This window comes from Rattus rattus, chromosome 8 (genome assembly GCF_011064425.1).
Source record: "Rattus rattus isolate New Zealand chromosome 8, Rrattus_CSIRO_v1, whole genome shotgun sequence".
Lineage (NCBI taxonomy): Eukaryota > Metazoa > Chordata > Mammalia > Rodentia > Muridae > Rattus > Rattus rattus.
Genome location: NC_046161.1, coordinates 109961813 through 109983901, shown reverse-complemented (window position 1 = coordinate 109983901; position 22089 = coordinate 109961813). Strand labels below are relative to the sequence as shown.

The following is a 22089-nucleotide window of genomic DNA, read 5'->3' as shown; positions in this document are numbered from 1 at the left end:
TTGAGTATGAGTCTTATTTCTGGGTGCATGGGGGACCGGAGGAAGAACCAGACATAACTTCAACACCATCGCATGCTGGTTCGGGGTCCTAAATGTATCATGGGTTTCCTCTCTACTACCAAACCTGCTCTGGGGAGGCCATTCCTGCCCTGGACCTGCTAAAGAACACAGGGGAAGTAAGAGGCACGTCTGGGGAATAGGAAGAGTCCACTTTGATCTGGGTGTGGAGTAGAGAGAGGAAGCAGAGGGGAGCCACAAGAGCAAAGCAAAGCAATAACACACAGCGAACGGCCTTGAACATGTCCTCTGATGATCTATGACGTCGGAGGCATTGGAATGATATTCCAGATGCCTTTTCAATGTCAGGTCCAGGCACAGAGGTGAAGGATAGGAAAGAACGCCGAGAACGCCGACTGCCTTCTCCCTCTCAGTCTCTGGCTCCTTGCACTATCTGGTATACTTCAAGTTGGTGTTTCACAACATACCTTTTTGGAGTTGCTGTCACACTGCTTGGGCCCTGGAGTGGTCTTGAGGAAGGCCGCAATGAGAGAGGATGAGATACCTTGCTTACTGACAGCCTCATGACTGGGGTTTGAAAACATGGCTCCCTTTCCCTCCTAGACTGATTTTCATTTCTAAATTTCTAGTGTGGATAAATATGAATTCCTTGCAGCCTTCCAAATCTCAACCCTAAGTTCATATTGGACCTAGACAGAGGTGACAGTCTCCTGTACAGCCTCAAGGAAAATGGCCAGATACTACAGAGGCCATGGGCTTCAAGCTTCAAAATGTGGACACAAAATAAATCTTGGGTATGAGGCAGAAAATAACAACAACAACAACAATTACTACTACTACTACTACTGCCCCAAATAAAAACCTTTTACTGAGAATTCACTATACATTGGCCATACAAGCAAGCATTAGCAAATCCTCAAATAGAATTCTGTGCGTTGGGAGTGGCCATTTCTCTGTGTGTGTTGGGAGTGGCCATTTCTCTGTGTGTGTTGGGAGTGGCCATTTCTCTGTGTGTTGGGAGTGGCCATTTCTCTGTGTGTTGGGAGTGGCCATTTCTCTGTGTGTTGGGAGTGGCCATTTCTCTGTGTGTGTTGGGAGTGGCCATTTCTCTGTGTGTTGGGAGTGGCCATTTCTCTGTGTGTTGGGAGTAGCCATTTCTCTGTGTGTTGGGAGTGGCCATTTCTCTGTGTGTTGGGAGTAGGCCATTTCTCTGTGTGTTGGGAGTAGCCCATTTCTCTGTGTGTTGGGAGTGGCCATTTCTCTGTGTGTGTTGGGAGTGGCCATTTCTCTGTGTCTTTTGGGAGTGGCCATTTCTCTGTGTATGTTTGAAGTGGTCATTTCTCTGTGTGTGTTGCGAGTGGCCATTTCCCTGTGCACCCATGAAGACATGCAGAGGGCAGACTTTGACTGTGAATATCTTCTTGGACACTTATTACCTTACTTTTTGAGATAGGGTCTCTTCTTGAACCACAGCTAGATTGCCTGGCCAGTAGACTCCAGGGACCCTCCTATGGCCGCCTCTCCAGAGCTTGGATTCAGACACAGGGTGCCGTGCTTAGATTTTACATGGTGCTGGAGAGCTAAATCCAGATCCTCTTGCTTTACCAATTTAGCCATCTCCCCAGCCCTCAAAATGATCTTCTAAGATGGACATGATTAGCAATTCTGTCTTTATCCTTAACCGACGGTGGGAGTTTAGACTCTGGCAGCTCTTATGTGACTCCAAAGCCCATCCACGGTGCACATGTGTGCACGTGTACACACACACACACACACACACACACACACACACACACTTCTGACCTCTTCTATATATGTACCTTAGATATACAACATGGCCATTCTTTCATTAAGAGTCAGACTTAGCTTCCCCATGCAGCTCTACTTCAGCCATCAGAGTTGGTAAGAGTCAGTACCACGCTACTTCTAAAGCCTGAGCTACAAAGGTCTTATTGGCTTCTACACTCACTCAAAAACCTTGGCGAACACATCAAAAGACCCGAGCACAATGCCAACCTGGCTTCAGTATCAGCACCCATGAGTGCTTGTTGACCTGTCCATCGCAGCTGTGAGAGAGGGTGGGGGAAAGAGAATATTTCTAACAGGAATTCAACCTTCCTGCCATGGCAGAACAAGGGAAGGGGGCTTCTGGGTGCCTCTCAGGTCCAGGTCCAGAGAGAGCCAAGTGCACACGGCTAGTTGTCCTGGCTGAGGGCCAGGTCATTTGTACCTCCCCATGTAAGGGCAGAGAGAATGCCCTTGAGAAATGGCTGGTAGGAAAGTGCCCCAAAGTGTCCTTCTCCAGGGCTGGTAGACCGCATTGCCGCTCCAAGAAAGGAATGGAATGGTGGGGCGGCCCTTACACATTGTTTGAATAGAGAGGAGAAGCCAAGTGAGGTCAAGGCCATCTGAGTCCGACTCCACGCCTACCGCACTGCTCGTGCCACTTCTGATTGCTAAACACAGAGGCTGAGTAGCTGCGTTTACGTCTCCGTGTTTATGATGCTCTGGCATTTTCCGACGTGTGCACTTTGGACGGGGAGCCTGTTTTCTTTCAGTCTTGGTTATTTTCTTCCACAGTGTTTGGACTTGTCCTGGGCACCTGCTGTTAGAGATTGTTGCTGTCTGCACATCTTGTTGGGATTGTCTTTTCTCACTGGGTTTTCTTCTACCCGCTCTCCTGGTCTTTGTCATGTCAGTGTTCCTGTCTGTCTGTCTGTCGTCTGTCTGCTGGGATTAACCACTCAGGGCTGCTGGTTCCATTGGTGGGTGGATGGACTTATCCCTTTACATAGTCTGAGCCCTCTCTGGGATCTTCTCCATCCTTCCAAACTCGGGCCTCTGCCATTCTGGGTTACCCCAGATATATTCAACGATACGGCTATTGCTATATTCAGCATAGCATAATTTTCTTTCAGGATACTAGAGCTTCTCTTCCCAGTTCTCCAAATCTCCCAGATATGAAACACGGCAACATGTTCCAGATTCTCTTCCATGTCATCTTGGGGCACTCTAAGAGGTGCATGATTCACTGGGGGGACTATCACTCCCTATTTACTCTAAACCACAGTCCGTGTGGTTCAAAAATCGAGGCTAATCTGTAGAACACTGTTATGCCCTAAACGGCTTCCTTCCTCATGGAGTTTCATCTTATTGCTCTGTTCCCACCAAGTGGCTTTAAATACGCCTTAGATCTTAACTCTAACATAGGCCTTGTCTGGCTGTTGCTTACCCTCCTCTTCTACCTACTGAAGCCTTTTGTGTACCACAGACTCCGTCAGGGTAATGATCTTCAAGCCCCGAGGGTCTGGTGTTACCTCTCCTCTTGGACTCCTGGCACTGCCTGGACCTTGGACTATGTGGAGTCGCACGCTGCTTTAGGCAGACCCATGGTTGCATTATGACCTCTCGTGTTTTAACCATTGTCTGTCCTTAGCTCACCCTGCCAGTGCTCAGCAAACACAGCAATCCCTCTGGTGCTAAAAGGGGCCAGGCAGGCTGCTGGAGCATCATCAAATTAATACACATATTTTTCAGAACGGGTTGGTTGGGAACCGGTGATCACCGTCATTCGATTTGCAGGTGCTGTTTTATGAGACGGGCTCTGCACCACGCAGGTGTGGACAATGACTCGGTTGGCTCTTCTTGGAGGGGAGGAATCCACTCATGTCCAGGTGGGAGACAGAGGCATTCTGCAGCTATGTAACTTGGCAGGGTTGCGCATGGCAGTGTGATGGCTCTATGGTCCCGATGGCTGTCTTGCATGCCCGTGCCTTCCTTCCAAACAAGCAGCCATCTGATTCCTTCCCTATTTCAATGCAAAATCCACAGACAGCACAAAACAAACTTCTTTAACAGTGACTTCCCCTTCTGAAAACTCTGAACTATTGTCCCCACTGCTCCCTGCTGTCCATAGTCTGAGTGAGAGAGGTGGCCGAAGTTGAAAGGTCTAGGAATGAGGCCTCCAATCTTTCCTTACTCTCCTTAGGTTCCCCAAGGCAGAGATTTGAGCCCCACCTTGTAGGACACAACAGCAAGAAGCTGTCAGTCTGACTTTGACACTCCCACATCAAAGTGTCTGTAAGTCCCTGCTCCGGTGGCCAGCTGTTAGCCCAGACCTCAGGCAGCCCCAGGGCTCTGACCTCAGGCTTCTTGGCACCATTGGTCCCCATGAGCCCATGGGTGGTAACAACAACCTGGACTGACTGACCGAGTGGCTCACTGGCCGAGTGGCTCGTGGCTACAGCCCCAGTCTTGCTTTTACTGGCTCCCATTTCTGGGAATTTCTGAGTCATGCCAGCTTTCAGTCCTTCTTGGCATCACATGCCCAGAGTAACAAATCTGAGACCAAAGAGAGCAAAGGGAACTTTATCAGGGCGAGCACATCCTTCCCACCAAGACAGTGGGTTGGGATGTCAGACTTCCTGCTTCTTCCTGGGCCACTGGGTATGTGTTTCCCCCTCTGAATCTTCCTGAGATAAGCTTCATACTTGGGAACTGATGGGCAGGTCCCATCAGGTGTTAGACACAGCAGCATCTTCCTGAACTACCCCTCCGTGGGATCAGCAGAAAGGACAAAGCATCATTAGCCACCTTTTCCTGTAGGTTCCAGCATTCACGACACAGTTCTCTAGCACCAGGTTGCAGGGTCCAGTGGCCAGCCTGAACATTTCTGTTTCATATCTTCTCCCTTCTTGTAAGCTCCATCCCTCCGAGACAGCATTACCCACTCGTCTGCCCACTAGAGACCTATTTCCCCTCACTGTTCCACACAGGCTCTATTGCTGAGTTCTGGCCAATCCTGCTTCCCTGTCATCCTGCAAGGATATCTGTTCTTCATCTCCTAGCCCAGTACCATGGCGCTATATGAATGAGCTGGCTGTCCAGCCTGAGCCAAATTTTCCAGGTTCTCTTGAGGCCAGCTGTGATGAAATCGTCCTTGATGGAGAGAGAGTGGAAGGCGTATGGATCATGTCTAGAGAAGCATGCCTTCCCTCTGTCCCCAGGGAGCCAAAGACTGGAAGCCTGGAGTGAATGGTAGAGCTAGCAATGGAAGTATACAGAGTCCCCAAGTCCCCTGTGGAGAAAGCGACTTCTAGTGAGGAATAGCCCGGCTTGACTGACATATCAACACCTCGGCTTGTTCTACCAGCCACTCTGGAGCTAAATGGGTAAATACAAAGTTGCTTTATTGCTAACTAACTAGCACAGTGAGCAGAGGAACAATGGAGAAAAGATACATCTTCGGTTGCATAGAGAGGAGGGATACAAGCCAGAATAAATGTATCATCTCCCAGCACGAGGGTGTAAGATAGGAGCCACAAAGGAAGCCGTCTCTGCAGCCCATCCCAATCCATGACTAAGTCAGGGTTTCAAACCCCTCTGTGCTTACTCGTCCTTTTAGGGTCTAAGGCAAGTTAAACCTCCAGCTTCCCTTTGTTCATACCTGACAAAGCAGCTCGCCTTGGACCCAGACAAGGTTCCAGAGACTAAGTCAAGGAACTTCAGGATTGGAGTCTGGCAAAAGGTGGTTCTGAGGTCAAGAGTACAGGACAGAGGCCAGCAGAGAGGAAAGGGCCAGGAACGTTTTTCAGGATCCTGCCAGGGCTCAAACAATTATATGCAGGATTTTTGCTAAAGTGCAGATGGGGGTAGAAGGCATAGGATTTATACAAAGGGATGTCTAAACCAGGGTCTATGGCTTAGGAGAATGGAGCAGTTCTACAGCAAATCCAAGACAGGCCCCCGTGAAGAAATTATCCTCCTGACTCAATTCTAGCTGCTTGCCAACTTTCTCTATGGGCTAGTCCTACCTTCCCTCTCCCCCATACCTCCTCCCCGTTCCCCTCTGCACCTTCCCACCCCCAGCAGGACATAGAAGCAGGTTGAATACACAGCCAGGAGTATACTAGCTCCCTCTCAGGCACGGCTAGGAGTCCTGTGCACTGGAGTCTGCGCACGCCGGTGGGATTCATTCCATCCCTGGTTACATAACCGCCCAGCGACAGCCAAGGTCTGAACTGATGATTACCATGGAAAAAGCTCCAAAAAATAAATTCCAGGGGCATTAGGCAAGTGGTCCTTTTAAATAAACAATGGCTTTCATTTTAGCACAGACAGAATGCAGAGGTAGGAGAGGAAAGGCGGGCTGGGAAGAGAGTGGATCTGTCCGGAATCACAATTCTGTCACTTTGTAGAGCTCAGATGCCCCAAAGGCCAGGCTTTTGGGGCCAGGGCGGGACAGTTCCTTCAGGTCAGCACTGTCCCATACCACATTGCCTCTCCACCAGTGGCCTTCTAGGGCCCGCCCACCTGTAAGGAGGACAGCTGTACTTGGAAACAGACCCAGAAGAGCTTCCCAGCCCCAGACCAATGCCAAAGAACAGGGTGGGTATCTCTTGGAACGGATCCTGGCTGCTGGTCACATCACAGTTCTAAGCAGAACTGAGCTGGTGTGGTCACAGCTCAATAGTCCAGATCGATGACAAGCACACACTGTAACAATGCGTTTTCAGAATGAACCCTGAAATACTGGGAACCAGTTAGCAAAAGAGAACCCGCCCTCCTTCCTGTTGGCGGCACGCACGCACACACACACACACACACACACACACACACACACACACACACACACACACACACCCAGCTGGACTCCACCCTAATCCTCCACCCAGCCCTGAAACATCTTCCTCCCATCTTCCTGTCCTCTGTCATCACTCAGCAAGTCAGGAGAACAGGGGCCCGAGTGGCCTGAGGACAGGCCCTGGCTCACGGGGCCTGTCTGGCCAAAAAGCAAGGCTCATAAAACGATGGCCTCCTCAAAAGTGAAGGAGAGCACCTACAGCTTCCAGGGATGAGTGGATGCCTCTTGAATAGAGACATCCATATATACATGCCTGACTGTATTCCTGGACCGTCTATGTGTGCCTGGGAGGCCACTGTAGTCTGACATGGAGTTAGATCGCAACTGTGAAGGAGGAGCGAGCCAGGAGCCGGATGCCCAAAACTGATTTGTTTGTGCACTCAGCTCTCAGGAGCCTGAGAGCTCCAAGTTTGATTTTGGCCTTCCGGTCTGTCAAGGTGACCTCAGATACGGTGCTCGCTCCTCTGTCCCATTGTGAGGTGGAGGTCACTAGTCTTGCTCCCAAAGCTGCTTCGAAAACTGGAGTTGCACTGATGAACCACAGGTTCTTAGTACAGGGTCACCATCACTGCTAGGCGTCATCATGGAAACTTCATGCAAACAGTGCTGGGTACCTTGCAGGAACTAGCGACTGGAGGATTAATGGATGAGAATGTGGACGGGCACAAGCAGACAGATGGATGGACAATGGGCACACAGATGGGTTCTTTAATGTCCATCAGAAAGTACACAGCCCTCAGAAACTGTCTATCCCGCACCGAGTCATCGAGAACTGCCCCTTGAAGTGAAACGTCAAGTACCACAATATAAACTGCATTAGTCTTTCAGACAGGAACAAAAGCCTTGGAACCCGGTCCTGGAGTTGGGACTTGGTACTTCACTTTTTTAGAGCAGCTCCCTGAGTTCTCAGCAAGGGACACCAGCTTATCTCTAGAGGGGTCTTCTTGGGACTCTCTGTCCTGAGAGTTTCAAAGACACACCATGGCCTAGGGTCTACTCTGGAACATAGAGATGAATTTTGGTCTAGGAATTATTAGTGCAAGTTAACAGAGGCTTGGGTTTTGGTCGTTGACATTTAAATGCAGAACGACAAATATGCTGCCTCCCCTCATATGATGTCATATCGTCTGATGTACCATATATGGTGCCAAACATGCTAAGTGATACAACATTGAATCAGCTTCCACCCAAGGAGCCACCATGGATGGAGGAACTGTGTCAATAAACAAGCACATGGCACCACAGCCCCTGTTCCTGCAAGCCCTTAGCCTTACGTTGTTCATGCCACACTGCCATAGACTGTGGAGAAAGGTATAAGAAGGGGTGCGGCTCGGGCATGGGGAGAGAGTAGGGGTGCGGCTCGGGCATGGGGAGAGAGTAGGAGTGTGGCTTGGGCACAGCAAGAGAGCATAGGAGAATCGAGCATCACAAACAGCATGGGCAGTCGACAGCCTAAGAGGACTCAGCCAGATGCACAGTAAGTTTGCAGGCCAGCCAGGCTGCCCAGCAACTGATTGAAATTCAGTAATATTCCCAAATGTATTGACTATGGTTTAAAAGATGCTTCCCACTGTCTTAGTCACCGTTCTATTGCTGTGAAGAGACACCATGGCCAAGGCAACTTTTATGAAGGACAGCATTTAACTGGGGCTGGCTCACAGTTTCAGGGACTTAGTCCATTGTCATCATGGGAGGGAGCATGGTGGTGGGGACATCGTGGGCATAAGGAGGAGAGAGGAAGGGAGGGGGAGAGGGAGAGAGGGGAGAGAGAGAGAGAGAGAAAGGGGAGAGAGAGAAAGGGGAGAGAGAAAGGGAGGAGAGAGAACATGGGAGAGAGGGAGAGAGAGGGGAGAGAGAAAGAGAGAAGACTCATATACACAGACAGAGAGGAGACAGAGGACAGAGGACACACACACACACAGAGAGAGAGAGAGAGAGAGAGAGAGAGAGAGAGAGACTTTAAAAGCACTTTAAAACCTCAAAGCCCACCCCCCCAGTGACACAAATCTTCCAGGTAGCCACATCTCCTAATCCTTTTAATCCTATCAGATTATTCTACTCCACAGTGAGGAAGCATTCAGGTATGTGGGCCTATGAGAATCATTCTTATTAAAAACCACCACAGACCCCCAAACCACACACACCTCAGAACTTAAGCAGAATGCATTTGACAGTGAACGCTACAAAACGATCTGGTCTTGGTGATTAGACATTTCCATTAGAAATTAGGCACAACTTTTGACAACTGCTACAGAGAGGAAACATTCTTTTTTTATGATTTATTTATTTATGTATATGAGTACAGTGCAGCTGTCTTCAGACGCACCAGAAGAGGGCATCAGATCCCATTACAGCTGGTTGTGAGCCATCATGTGGCTTCTGGGAATTGAACTCAGGACCTCTGGGAGAGCAGTCAGTGCTCTTAACCACTGAGCCATCTCTCCAGCAGGAAACACATTCTTAAAGGGAAACTTCCTGCCTTGGAGGGAGGAACCAGCCTTGTTTTAGGGGGCAATGTGGTGCTGTTATCCAGAGAGACGCAGGTGACATTCTCCTTGTCTCAGTTTGCTAAACTGTCAGGGACAAACTAGAACCGCCCTGCCAAGAGCGTTCTGTAAACTTCTCTTTCATGATCTAGGTGTTGGGTGAGTTGAATGACTGGAAGAACCTTATCAAAAAGTCGCACAGCAGCTCACAGAGGGTGGGCGGTTCTCTTGCAGGTTTCATGCTTAGATACGTATATGTGTGCACGCAAACACGTGTATCATGTGCATGTCATTAATTCAAAGCATTTAACAACAGCCCGCTGGCACCATTCTTGACACTCAGGTCTGGCACAATAGTGTTAACACAAGCACCCCGGGCGAGCACAAGCCCTGGAGAGGGGAGCTGGAGTAACGGGACACAAAGCAAACCTCAGCAAACTGCAGCTCCTTGGTGGACCCTTGTGATTAGCGTCCTCCTTATTCTCCCTGGATTTCTCCTTGGGCAACAGTCTAAAATATGTCAGAATCATTAGCCAGGCCCCGTGCATTCCCACAGAGGAGAAACATGAATACCCAAGATGCAGGTTCTTCAGAGGCCAATCCCAGGCTTGAGGAATGTGACTTTTTAACAAAATATTATCTTCATGATACAAGTGTGGGAAATTCCCTGCTGGTTCTCGAACTCACTCGGGAAATTAAATTTTGAGAGACCTTTATGGCCTTCTTAAAAACAAAAAAACCCCAAAACCACCACAAATGTGTGTCTCTGTTCAGTCACATATCCTAGTCAAGTTCCCAAGCTCAGCACGGTTATTGCTACTAGAAGGTTTTATCCAGAGTTTCTTATGCGCTGAGACCTCTTTAGCCCCTCCCCCCGCCATGTTCTCTCCTTGGAATGTGACATGACAGATGTCACATCTGGAAAGCAAGCTTCCTATAATTAATACAGAAAACACTTCGCTTGAAAGGTCACCTCCCTGCACAAAGGTTTCCAGGAAGTAAAGTAAACTGTTTCTGTCTGCGTTCACGGTGACGAACGTGTCCCCTGGGTTCTTGGGAGGGGTCACATCTTGACAAGCTCCGTGATAAGGGTGAGGGGGTCTCTGGTCTGACATCTCATGAGGTGTCCAGGTTACGTGAAATGAGTGTTTATGGCACAGAGGCCCAGAGGAGAAGGAAATCAAGGTCCGATCCTCTGGCTAGTGCCAAGTATCTCTGGTATAGAAAGACAGACTTCTGGGCTCACCGAAGGGACTATTTCTTGGAGAGGAAACAGGTTTACAAAAAGCCATATGGCAAGGCATTCTAGGGCAGTAGCAACAGCTTAGGGGTGGGTGTACCACCACACCAGATCTGAAGGGGGCAAGGGAAGGTACCGTTCAATATACTCACTGCACACCACACACATCTGGAAGAAGAAAAGAGCTCCCATAAGCCATCAGGAAAAGCAGAGAAACAAGAACCAACCAGCCCAGCGCCTGCTCCACTAGATACAAACCACAAAGATTCTGAGCTGCCCAGGGGCTACTACAAAGATGGATATAGGACTCATGGCACAAGTCAGGTCTGGATAGCCAGTGAGGCAACAGTTACACCACATTACGATGCCATGAACAAAGTCCTCCACAGAACCCTCACAGAGACATACTGACCGCCATGATGACAGTGGCAACGATTACAGACATGCTCACCCAGGGCTCACCTTGCACGTGGAGGTGCTTTGCAGCTGCCTTCTTGACTACCCTCAAAGTACCGTGGCTGCCTCTCTGTGTGACTCACCTTGGGAAGGCAAGGAGTTATGCACAATAGCCAGGTTCCCTTGGAGGAAGAGGTCTCATCTAAGCACATCAAGAGATGAGTACAGAAAGCGGGGTTTATTGTAGGTTGATGTCCTTATGCAGATAAAGGCAGACCCAAGATAAAACGAGGTCTGTCATTGGATGAGAAGAAAGGGAGGCGGGAACAGAGGCTTTAGAAAGAGAGTGGGGAGCAGAAAGGGAGAAGCAGCATGGAGGCAGACGTAAACGATCCTTGCCGTGCATCTCTACATAGATACAGGTTGTTATGAAAAGTTCTTACGGGATGGATTTCTACAGGCAAGTTTATCTTATCTAGGTGGGCGGTTTATATCCTTATCAATTGGTTGTAAGTTAATTGTGTGGATGTATTGTACATTGAATATTTAACATATAAACCTGGTTGTTGGGTTACAGTTTGTTGAGTCTTGATATTACCGGGTAGCTGGGACCAGGGTTCCTGGCTGACCAGGGCTGGCCAGGGTGACGAGGAATTGGAGTAGAGAGACTGCTGGGGCCAGAAGATAGCTAGGCTAATGTGGCATGGTGCCTCACTGAAGTCAGCCATTGCTAAGATAAATTGTTAGTTCTGTATGGCCCTATGGTGCCAGAACTAATGCCAGAGAGTGACCGCCTGGGTCCAAGAGTACCAGAATGCCAGTGTGGAGCAGTGACATGTGGGGACCAGCCGTGCCCTTCTTAATTATACTGCAACAGTTTATGAACAACGGCTTTGGTGTACTGGCAGACACATGGGCCAGCTCTTAGGCAGGACCAGCTAAACAATGGTGACACTCTGGGAATAAAAATGACACAGCTAACCTGTAGCCCTGACGCCATAAGCCATAAACGAAACTCACTTCAGCATAGTTTCCCATAGAGTACTTGCGATGTTAGTTCTGATTGTCAGCTTACACACGCTACGAACGCCTGGGAAGACAACCTTGGTTGGTTGGCCTGTGGACGTGTCTGTAAAAGACTTCCCCCAAGAACATATGGGTTACCGTTCCCTGGCTTGGGGCCTGAACTGCATACAAGTGGGGAGAGTTGAGGAGTTCTAAGCATGCACTGTGCATTCCCCTTGATCTTCACTGTGGATGACACTACGACATTTGCAAGCACAGGGTTACAATGAGTCTCCATCATATTGAAAATGTCTTAGTTGAAAAAAGCACTTGTCTTAGTCAGGGTTTCTATCCCTGCACAAACATCATGACCAAGAAGTAAGTTGGGGAGGAAAGGGTTTATTCAGCTTACACTTCCATGTTGCTGTTCATCACCAAAGGAAGTCGGGACTGGAACTCAAGCAGGAGCTGATGCACAGGCCATGGAGGGATGTTACTCACTGGCTTGCTTCCCCTGGCTTGCTCAGCTTGCTGTCTTATAGAACCCAAGAACACCAGCCCAGGGATGGCACCACCCACAAGGGGCCTTCCCCCCTTAATCAATAATTAAGAATATGCCTTACAGCTGGATCTCATGGAGGCATTTCCTCACGGGAGGCTCCTTTCTCTGTGATAACTCCAGCTGTGTCAAGTTGGCACACAAAGCCAGCCAGTACGGCACTCGATACATTGAATCCATTGAACATTCTAACCTTGGTACACAGAACCCTTTCAGAGCCCTGGTTGTTTCCTGCCATGCTGTTAAGGTTAAGCGTCTGCTCTTGCTCACTGTGGTTGTCCAGCAGCAGGAGAGAGTGTTGCACCCCATGTCACTAGCTCAGGAAAGACTCTGGACATGGAAAGGGGAAGATTTGTGGGTCAAACTATCACAGGTCTGGACCATCTATATAGGGGTCTCGGGGTGCTCTTCTTGTCAGTTACATAGCAGAATGATTACATCATCCCTGGTGAGAAAAGGGGCAAAACAAGATCCAGGAACCAGCCCCTCACATTAGGGAGGTCATAATGTCTTCCCTCAACTCCATATTTATTTGCCATCTTAAACCATTAGCGCAGAACTCACTGAGGTCAAATAACTTGAGCGGCAATCCTCAGGGAGACAGGGCTCCATCACAGGTACCAGAGGCTAGCCCTGTCACAGGGACATCCTCATCCCACCCGGCAGGTATCCGGCCACTGAGGCTTGCACTCTCCAACGTGGGTTTCTTGTGGGGCATGGGAGGGGAAGGTGGGATCCTGAGTTCCTTCGGTCATCTTCCTCCCCTTCAAAACCAGTCCCTATTTGGAAATGTTTGCTGTTCCCTCTTAAACAAGACCGATGACCTCACAGCTCGAGAAATAAAACCCCTGCCTGTCTCGACTCAACAGGTTCTCTGACAAGCTAAACACAGCTGCACTTCAGTGGCTATTTTTGGACTCTGTAAATTCTGGGCCTCTTTCTCTCTGAAATATTCTCTGCAGATTTGCCAAGGACTTTTTATCTCACTTCTGTCTCGGGGACAACGACTTCGTAAGTACGAATGGCACTTGCCGTGGCTGCAGTCTTTATCTGAGGAATACTTGCACAAAACACAGACAGAGGGTTTCTTCCTCCTGGGAGGAGGGACCCCATGACTTTATTGATTCCAGGGTCTGAACTGTGAACAGGAAGAGGAGAATCTACAACCAAACTGACTGTAACAACAACAACAACAACAACAACAACAGCAACAAGACTGGAGAGATGGCTCAGTGGTTAAGAGCGCTAGCTGCTCTCACAGAGTTTGGTCCCCAGTGCCCACAGCTGCCAACTATAAGGGACTCTGATGCCTTCTTCCAACCTTTGCAGGGATAGCTTGAGTAGGTAAATAAACATAAATGTAGGCAAAGCCCTGTAAATATATATATATATATATATATATATATATATATATATATATATATATATACACACATACATATGCTTTGAATCTCAATACAGGCAGAGGCAGGCAGGCCGATCTCTGAATTTAAGGCTAACCTAGTCTACAGAGCCAGTTCAGAACAACCAGGGCTACACAGAGAAATCCTTTCTCAAATAAGACAAAACAAAGAAGAGGAGGAGGAGGAGTAAGGAAGGAAGAAATAAGAAGGAAGGAAGAAAATGAAAAGGAAAGGAAAGAAACGAAAAGAAAAGAAACCACCCCCAAGACAATGTTTCTCCCAGGGACTCAGAACCCAGTGATCTGGTCACCTTCACCCGATGTGACCAACTGCATGCAGCTCCGTGGGGACCTGCAGCTGGGACGATAGAGATGGCAGATTTTGACGAGTTTCCCCGATTCTAAAGCCCATCCCAGAGCCTCCTCTCAGGGACTTTCCTCAGTTTACCCCTTTCTGAGTGCAGTCCTGCAGTGACGTCCGGGGCTCTAAGCAGGTGAGCATTAGAGGTTCTGAAACCTTGCTAACCGTGATTCTGGAATGGGGTGGAGGGCTGGAGCATAGACCTTCGGACGGAACTTGGCTCCTTATCCCGCATCAAGCATTTAGCATGTACTGACTGTATCTCTCTTGCCCCAGACATGGCCGTTTAAGCCAGCCAGTACTCTGTGGGTGTTACAGACGTCTCTAACAACTTGCTCTCAGCCTATATCATCTCCCTCACATACTCCTCACCTAGCCTGGGGGCTGTGCTCGTCTCTTCTGTCTTCCTGATCCCGTGTTAGCTTTCCTTACCTTCAGAAAGGGCCCCCACCCCATCTGCACCCTCTGGCCCCATTGTGACCACGGTGGTCCAGCGCCTTGGCCAGTGTTCTCATGTCCTACCTGAGCTATCCACTCCCACTCCCTGACGCTCCCCAAACCATAGAGCCAGAGTGACCGTCTATAAACACCCATGCCTAAGGAAACGGCTACTTCCTTGCAGGACCGAACAACTTGACTCGTTCTCATCTCACTCTCCAGGAATTTCCTTACTAAATCACTTCATCCAGCCCTCCCCCAAGCTCCTTGAGTCAGAAATTAACAGCAGATTACAGGGAAGGCTCAGAAACTTTGGAGCAGTAGAACCCCTTGCCCAGAGTCACAGGGCTAGCTGGATTTTACACTTAAGTCCAAGCCTTTGACCGGACTTCCTAACTCATCATAGTCAAACCCGGAAATATGGCAGGGAATCCCGCAGCTGCAGTTAGAGTGCTTTTAAAGGTCCTGTGTTGTGTTTGGGGGGGACAGCAGGACAGCCGCATCCAGGAGCGTATCCCAGAATAAGTAATGAGGGAAGATAAAGAAGAAGAGGGAGAAACCCAGGAAGACAAAACCAGATACTGTGATCAATAAGCAAAGAGAACTGCACGTGCTGGCTGGGTTTGGCTGGTTTTTGTTTTGTTGTTTTGTTTTTGTTGTTGTTGTTGGTGGTGGTGGTTTTTTTCTGTCAACTTGACACAGGCTAGAATCATTTCAGAAGACACTGCTCGTATCAGATTGACCTGTGGGCAAGCCTGTGGTTTCTTTCTGTGATTGACAATTGTGTAGTTGGGGCCAGCCCTGGGCTTGTAGTCCTGGGTGCTGGAAGGAACACAGCCAGTAAGCAGCCTCCTCTAAGGCTCAGTTCCTGCCTCCAGGTCTCTGTCCTACTCGACTTCCTGCAGTGACTTCCTTCACTGGTTACATATGGAAATGTAACCTGAAGTCAACTTTTTCCCTCCTCAAAAGTCACCGTTGGTCATTTTGTTTGATCACAGCAAAAGGAACCCTAACCGGGACACACGCCGTGGCAGGCCCCCATCTGCCTTTGGCCCCTGCTCTTTTCTGCTTCCACACCAGAGGGCTGGACCAGGGGCGATTTCCCTTCTCCCTAGAAACTGTTTACATCACCTCTCTGGAGATTTAAAGGACAAAGTGAATCAGCTGGTCACATGTTAGGGCTCATCAAAGACACTTTCCAACCAAGGCATGGAGATGGCGTCCAGCCCACTCAGAGTTTCCTCTCTCGCTTCACCTACCCGGCCTGGCTCTATCCACTGGCAGCTCCTACGGTGGAGTAAATAGATTTCCCGGCCCTTTTACAAACAAGATGTCCTCGCGTGAGTGTCCTCAGACACCTCCTGTCTTTCTGCATCGCAAAACTCAAACAAAGCGGAGAGAAGCATTTTCTTTTTGTCCGCAAAGGTCTTTATTTCGCGCCATACTGATTGATCTCCTTTCGCCCTCTCTTTTGCTTTGCTAACGTCTGGAACCAGGTTGTAAAGGCTCGCAGGTGCCAATAATCATTCATTTTCATGACCCAGAATTAGTTTTCCAGTTTTATGGGAAACTCACAGAACTTTTAGCATTAACAACGACGAATTAGATAATTGTGTACAAGCCCTCTGGAAGTAAATTATCCAAAAGTGTTTAACAAGAAAACACTTAGAACTGTAGAGCCTTTAAGGGGGGGGGCATTCAAAAGGCAGGGGGGCTGAACTGAGGTCATTTAACAATGATGTCACACGTTGGGACAATGAGGAGGGAGGCGGAGAGAGGGGCTTCCAAGCCACCCAGGGTCTGATAGGAGGCTTAGATATTGCATAACAGTTAGAGCAGTCAGCAGATGGTAACCGTTCACATGTGCCGAGTTTCAAGTGAGGCACGCTGCGGCCAGCTATTGTATCCATTCTCCATTGTTGTCTTTTAGTCAAACTTGACTATCTCCTTGTCTGTAATTTGTCTGCAATCAAGGGCAGCACTTCCTAGTTAGTCTCCCTGGAAGTACTAGTTAGTCTCCCTGGAAGTACTAGTTAGTCTCCCTGGAAGTACTAGTTAGTCTCCCTGGAAGTAGTAGTCAATAGCACACGAGTTAAGGCCAGTAGCTGGAGCTTCCAAGAAAGGGAGAGAAGTCGGTAGAGAGGAAGGTTTACTTCCCCCTCCTCTCTCCCCAACTGGCATGTGGCATGCTGGCTGGAACTTGAGCGAGTGCGTTGGCACACGAGGTGGCTCTCAGACTGGGAGGCTTGGTTTGAGAGCTGCATAGGAAGAAGGTTCCTTCATCCTTTTGACATTGTGAAGTCCCTACAGACTGAGCCCTGAACAACCTCCATGTGAGAGAACTCCTCTATCCTTAACATTCATTTGGATTTTTACTACACGTGATTAATTCAGCCTCGCTTGGGAGAGTAATGGCGTCCCTCGTTCAGAGGCATCCCAAGGACAGGCTCTCGGAAGGGAAGGGTGGAGGAGTCTGTGATAGTGGATGGTGAGGCAAGGTCAGGTCTCCTGCCCTCAACAAGCTCCTCCTCCACTCTCTACAGTCACATTTGGTCCTTACTCTTCGGTCTGCAGCCCCCTTTCTCGTCCCTCAGGCCGACTTTAGAAGTAACAACAAATTTATCTCTTTTGCCTCCTTTCTCCCCCTCCTTTCCCTGGGGAGTTGGAGGCTGGTGGATCTCTGTGAGTTCGAAGTCAGCCTGATCCACATAGAGTTCCAGAAAAGCCAGAGCTACATAGTGAGGCCCTGTCTCAAACCCAGAATAAAAAAATAAAAACAATACAATAGGCAGGAAGACTGATTCTTAGATGATCTAAGCAGGAGCCTACACACACACACACACACACACACACACACACACACACACACACACACACACAGAGACACACACACAGACACACACACTCAGAGACACACACAGACACACACACAGACACAGACAGACACACACACACACAGATACATAGACATGCAGACAGACAGACACAGAGAGAGAGAGACACACACACACACACACACAGACACACACACAGAGACATACACACAGACACACACACACAGACACAGACAGACACACACACACACACACACAAACACACACACACACACACAGACAGACACACACACACACACACACACACACAGACACACACACACACACACACAGACACACACACACAGACACACACACAGACACACACACAGACACACACAGACACACATACACATACACACACAGAGACAGACACACACAGACACACACACAGAGTCACACAGACACAGAGAGACACACACAGACACAGACACAGAGAGACACACACGTAGACACATACAGAAACACACACAGACACACACAGACACACACACAGAGACACACAGACACAGACACAGAGAGACACACACAAACACACACAGACACACATACAGAAACACACACAGACACACACACAGAGACACACAGACACAGACACAGAGAGACACACACACACAGACACACATACAGAAACACACACAGACACACAAGTACATACACAGATATACACACAGACACACACACACACACACACACACACACACGCATGCACATACACACACACAGTAGGTCAGGAACCCACTGTGTTGTGGTCATGCTATGGGGAACCAGAAATGGGGACCAAGAAGAAACACAAGCCAGATCTGAGGCCCGAGGGAAGGACCACTGCTACCTACCTTTAAAACTTCACCCTAGAATAGACCAACCGTGACTTTCCTACCAAACACAGCCTCTCTCTCAGGAGGCGGCCCCTTTAAAGATGGTTTCCCTGCCCTTTCCCTGCTTTGGCCCGTGACATATGTCATTCCTTGTGAAATGATCTCACTCAAAGTTTCCTACCAAGCCATGAAAATTTAACAACACTAAGCAGTACATTCAGACATCCCGAAATCAAACTCACCCCCACCACCCACCGCCCACCCACACGGGAAACTCGATTTTTGAAAGCTGAAGGAGAAACATTAGTCAGCGTGCCTCCCCCACAGAGTGCTCCTTCACCTCTATCCCCCCCCCATTCTTCCTAGAACTAAAACTCCCAAGCTTACAAAATATTTTTTCTCATTTGAAACCATATTTGGCCTTGAGATTAAATGTCCAGAATTATTTAAAACTCCATTACTTTTATAAAGTAAGCAATGACCCGGGGTGTGTGTGGGGGAGAATATCAGCTTCCTCATCGTCCTAGTAAAGATGACGTCATGTGATTAGAGTGAAGCCCTTTGGGGATAATGACCAACACGAAAATCACGGAGAACCCGATTTGTCCTGTAAGGGAAGATTTGTGGCTAAAAAGAATATCCCTAAAAGTTTAGATTTTTACACGGTCCCTACAGGAACCTCGCAGAACTTCACAAAGAGACAATAGGAGTCTTTGTTAACTGTTCCTCTTGTGCCACAACTTAATTAAAAACAGAATGAAATAGATTATTCTGGGAAGGCTACTAATGAGACTGGGCTTGTGTGTCTGTCATTCGTTTTTTCTGGCCTACCTGGCAGAAGCAACTTAAGAGGGGGTTAGGTATTTTGACTCATGGTTCTCTGGGGATGGGGGAATCAGTCTATCCTGGTTGGGTAAGGCATGGGTAGCTAGGATGCTGGGAGTGTGGTACCCCTCGTCTACGTAGGTCAGGAAACAGTGACCCACTTTTTTACTGGTTCAGCCAGAGCCCTAAACATTCCACATGTCCCCCAAAGCAGCCATACCAGCTGGAGGTCATGGATCCAGATGCACAAGCCTGTGAGGTCACTTCATGGTCAAACACTGTTGACCCGAGACTAAGGAAGTCACCGACAAGGCCTTCAATGCCACAGCCGCCATCCAAGTTTCTTCCCAAGGCCTTTTGAGGGTTGTTTTAGAAATACCAGGGGAGATGGCTGGGAAACCCTAGTGGATGAGAAATAAAAAGCAGAAGTAGTTGGTGTCACTGTGCGTCCTGGAGCTTTGTGTGTGACTACGGATGGGTCTCCAGGGAGCCCAAGTGCACCCTTTGCCTCTGAGGAGCTCAAGAGGCCTGCTGCTCTTACAGCTGTTACCACAGGGTCTGGAACAGCATCACTTGGTTAACTGAGGCCAGAAGCATCATTCGGGTTTTACAAAAGCAGTCACTCCGTGTCCAGCCAGACTCCCTTAAAGCAGAGCAGTCGAGCTGGGCGTTTAGCCTTGTGCAATGGCCAGCACAGGAATGGCCCCCTCATCCATGGGGCAGCATCACAGAGGTGGGATACCCCCCCTCACTCATGGGGCATAAGTTACCGTAGACCTATGTGCACAGTTTACTAGCTGATGGACTGTAACACATTAGAGAGACAGAGCCTGGCTCCTGCACTGTCCCCTGAGGTGGGCTAAAGGTGTTAGCCTGGATGGGGCTAACCACGGGCACCTCAGTACTGGGTATCAGGTTGTCTCCCTGTGGCTGTATACATTGTATCACTTCTGTATCGTTTTAAGGTTGTCTTCACAGAGTCGATAGCTGGAGCTTCCATAACTGGCTTCCACAGTGTCCCTGAACATTCTGCCTAGCTTCCCCCTAACTCAACTTCACCTTTCTCAACAGGACTTTTGCGGGTGGAAAATGATCCCAGATCACCTGGTCTGCCTCACAGTGGTGTAAATGAAAATGTTCATGAGGAAATGAAGAATTAATGTTTAGGTATTACTTTGTAACAAGCCTGGCTTTAGCTCATGAATGGGAAGAATCTCATTTGTAGAGCACATCTGGGTGAAATGGGCCATTGACAGGTGAGATGGTCAAGCCAATTCCTTCCCTTCTCCATCTCTTTCCAGCCCTGTCTGCTTAGTGACCAAGAGCTCAGGACACACCATGCTAAGACAACCTGTGTCTTCCCTGAGGAAGCTTGTGTTGCTGGGGACCACTAGGACAGGTGCACCACAGCAACACAACCGTAGCTACCTGAAGCTCTGCTGGACCTGGGGTTGGACTGTGAACTGTGCTGGGGTATGGCTGGCTTCTTCATCACTTCTGAGGACTGCAGATCCCAAGAGAGAGCACCTAAAGCTAGCCCCCTCAAAACTCAATTATGAAATTAACTACCATCAGAAAAATAAATCCTTGGGGCTTGAAAACTGCTTGGTTTTTAGGTAAGCAAATGAACAGGAGTGAGGTTATCTAACAATCCATGCTTTTGCCATAATTCATTCTCTCTCTCTCTCTCTCTCTCTCTCTCTCTCTCTCTCTCTCTCCCACACACACACACACACACACACACACACACACACACACACACAATATGTCAATTGTAGAGCACAGGTTCCTTAGTTGAGGTTAACATGGACTTAGGTCCCTGACTCTCAGTGCTCTGTGCTTATCAAATCTTGGGCAAAGTACTGCTCTAGGGCTGTTTCTTGTTGGGTACACAACAGTGTGAACTTCACAGGATAAAGAAGAGAAACAGCTTGGATGAGAATGTGCCCAGCTACAAACACTCAATAAATATCACCAGCACCACCACCACCAGCACCAGCACCAGCACCAGCACCATCACCACCACTCCCACCACCACCACCACCACCACCACCACCATCCCCATCACCACCACCACCACCACCATCACCACCATCACCACTATCACCACCACCACCACCACCATCACCACCATCACCATCACCAGCACCAGCACCAGCACCACCATCACCACCATCACCACCACCATTACCACCATCCCCATCAGTACTGTTTCAGTCTCCTACCTACCCTTACTTTCCCTAAATAGAAGGTGGAGGACAAAGAGCCTGGAGACATGGTCCAGGGATAAAGACGCTTACTGCTCCTACACAGGGCTCGAGTTCAGCTTCCAGCACCCACAAACGGTGGCTTACAACCCCTCGTAACCAGTTTAGGGGATCTTATGCCCTCTCCTGACTTCCACGGGCATCTGCACTCACACAGAGCACACAATCCCACAGGGCACACATAGACATAAATAGAAAGTGAAGAAAATGCAAAATCTGTTACAACAGATAGGATGCACACACAAATGGCAATGCATATCAGCACCACGGAGTGATAAGCAGGCTGTGACGGACGACGTCTCCTTACCAACAATCTTCTCTTAAATGGTCAGACTTCAAAGCCCAACTGTATACAGCTGTCCTCGACTCCCTATAGCCTTGACTCAGGGTCTGTTCAGGCAAACTGCCTCCGATCAAAAAGACGCTTGAAGGTACTCTCAGAGCAAGCTCTTCTAGAAAGTTCCACCTCCAGAAACCTAGGCTCAGACCCCATGAGGCTCTTTGCCAATGTGGACCCCCTCTCCCCACGTGACCTGTGTCACCCAGAAGGGCCAAGCCATCCCCGCCCACCCATGAGAGCTCAGCTGCACAGCCTGTTGGCCTTGAGCCCCAGGGGTTTGCAGTTAACTCCCCACCCAGGTGGAAACAGTGGGGAGCTGTCAGGGAAGTGGACTTACCAGAGGTTCAAGAAACCAACTATGGGGCTAAGAGGTGACAATTCAGGAAGTTTAGAGAATGGTGAGCCTGTCCCGTCGGGG

The 22089-nt window shown here is 48.9% G+C and overlaps 1 protein-coding gene across 1 annotated transcript in view; it reads right to left on the bottom strand.

The window, feature by feature from the left end:
* Itga9 (integrin subunit alpha 9) overlaps nucleotides 1-22089 on the bottom strand; it is a 293447-nt gene that overhangs the window by 150205 nt on the left and 121153 nt on the right. The gene's annotated exons all lie outside the window — the stretch shown is intronic.